The 2,432-nt window shown below is 32.6% G+C and overlaps 1 long non-coding RNA gene across 1 annotated transcript in view; it reads right to left on the minus strand.

Moving 5' to 3' along the window:
• Positions 1,189–2,432, minus strand: part of LOC108662246 — a 2,218-nt gene continuing 974 nt past the window's right edge. Inside the window, exon 3 of the long non-coding RNA XR_001928062.1 lies at positions 1,189–1,343. This is a non-coding gene — a long non-coding RNA (uncharacterized LOC108662246). The remainder of the gene's footprint in view (positions 1,344–2,432) is intronic.

Below are 2,432 nucleotides of genomic sequence, written 5' to 3' on the forward strand. Positions count from 1 at the left end.
TCAAAACTCATCCATGGAGGTTTGGCCAGCATGGGTGTCCATACCCACTTTCTAATTTTGCATGAAAATGAGAACAAAAATGCATGGGTACTGAAAATCACAAGGAAAATCAATGAAATTTACCTTTTTAATGCATGATTTCTTGATTTCTCTTGATTTTCCCCAAATTTTTCAGCTAGGGTTCTTATTTCTTTTCCCCTTTTTTTTCTCCTGGTTTGGACAGCTTGAAGAAGATGAGAATTCTGGAAATTTTGGCCTTTTTAAAGGCTAAAATAATATAATATTATTTTATTCATTTTTTTATGTTTTTATTAATTTCTTAAATTCTTGCCATCCATTTGTTTCCAAATTTTCACCATACACTTTTCCCACATATCCATAGCTTAGATAAAATTATCAGACTTATCCAAAGTCTTGGTGGAGTAATATTTAAAATTTACACTTTTGCCCTTGTAAAAGTAAAAAATTACATTTTTGCCCCAAAAGCTGAAAAATTACCCATAGACGTATTTTTCATCCCTTATACTCATACCATTCTCCAATTTGTCAAATGTGATCTAAATTCTCTCAAAATCTCAAATTTTGTTCGCGAGTGAAAAAATTACGATTTTACCCCTACACTTCAAAAATCACTGGAATTAAACTTTTTCACTGCCAAACCCTCAAACTATACTCCAATACTCAAATCATACTCTAATAAGTTAAATGGGGCCAAAAAATCTTTTCTAAAAATTCTCATTTTGTCCCCATGTGGCAAATGACATTTTACCCCTAGATAGTGAAAATTTCGGTTTGACTCTGAATTGATTCTTAAACTCCGAATTATTATTTTGAGTCATCCCTGAACTGTGAAACTCTTAATTTCACCTTAAAATTCCTATTTGAACTAGTTTGAGGCTTAATCGACTTAATGGTACCATTAGGGGCAATATCGTCTTTTAACGATTTCTCGAACTTCCTAAATATGCAAACATTCTATTGAGCATGTAAATGACATTGTAATTATTTTATAGAACAGGTTTTGACACCTGTCTAGAATTTACTCGTTAATCCACTACATTCAATCACCATATAACATTGATACTTTCATATACTAAATTGAACCATAAATATAAAAATCAATACAAACTTTTTTCTTTTATTCGTAAGTATACGCATTAAAATCTATAATCTCCAAATTAATGCTTATATAAAAATTTAGAATTCGTTTACAACTTAATAAATAAAATACTACTACTTGACCTCTAACAGCGGAGTGACTCAGAATAAATTGCTAGGAGATGCCTTTACCTATTCACGGTGAACCGAACGCGTCACTGACTACACTCTAGGCTGATCCCTATCTGCAAAAGGGGATAAAAAGGGTTGTGAGTCTCATAGACTCAGTGATAATCATCGACTCAGTGAGTAGGGCATAGATGGGAAACAAGCAAACGATAGATCAGTTGAATATAAAAATGCAAGATTATAAAAGCAGTTCGTTTCAAACGAGGGTTTGTGCCTTATATAAAATCGAGAATTTCTTATAAAGTATAAATAATCGAGGTAATAAAATTTTTCGCATCAAAATATATTAATCATCATTTTCGAATCAAATCAATAAAATTTAGCAAGCTCTCACGAAACCAAATAATATTTAAAATCATGCACAAATCATAACTCGCCCCATATGCGAGGAATTACAGATTCATTTCACAGATAAACAAATAGGGGAACTGTGAAAAATCGTTTAATTCCATTTTCACCATGCAGAGAAATATAATTTATAATATTAAAACTTATTTCAACTCATATAAAACTATTACAGTTTTGTCAAAAATAAACAACATGGCTTATGACTTTCTTAAAAACTTGGCTTGTGCCAAAATCATTTTCATACTCGGTTGTCAAGGATACCTTGGCCTGGGGCTATCCCAACAGAATCTGCCAAGGCTGTTAAAAAGTCATGTATGCATAAATCATATTTTTATTTTGAAAACATAGTCGTTCCTTAGCGTTGGCTGAGTTCACCCTCACGTGGTGGTTTGGCATGATGTGAAATCTAAAGTTGTACCTCGAGAGTTACCCTACACGCCTCTTCAATCGAGGTAAGAATATACCCGGATTCCGTGCCCCCTCAAAAAGGCTGGTCCACAAAACCCGCCCACTGCAGCAAGCTAAACCCACCATATAATAAAATTTGCAATAACATGACATGGTAATTATTTTATTTTACAGCCTCTCAAGGCAAATCAACAGTTCATACATTTTCAACACATTTACCAATCCAGCCAATCATGCCCACATTATCATAAGCTATTCGATTCAAAATACAATTTATAACACAACAAGTAGCAGTCTCCAATTACTCTTAAATTTCTTGGTTAAAATGAAATCACCTTTTAAAAGAATTCAAATTTGATCTTCAAGGGGATATTTTAAATCTTTCTCAA

The sequence above is a fragment of the Theobroma cacao genome, chromosome 1 (genome assembly GCF_000208745.1).
Source record: "Theobroma cacao cultivar B97-61/B2 chromosome 1, Criollo_cocoa_genome_V2, whole genome shotgun sequence".
NCBI classification, from domain to species: Eukaryota; Viridiplantae; Streptophyta; class Magnoliopsida; order Malvales; family Malvaceae; genus Theobroma; species Theobroma cacao.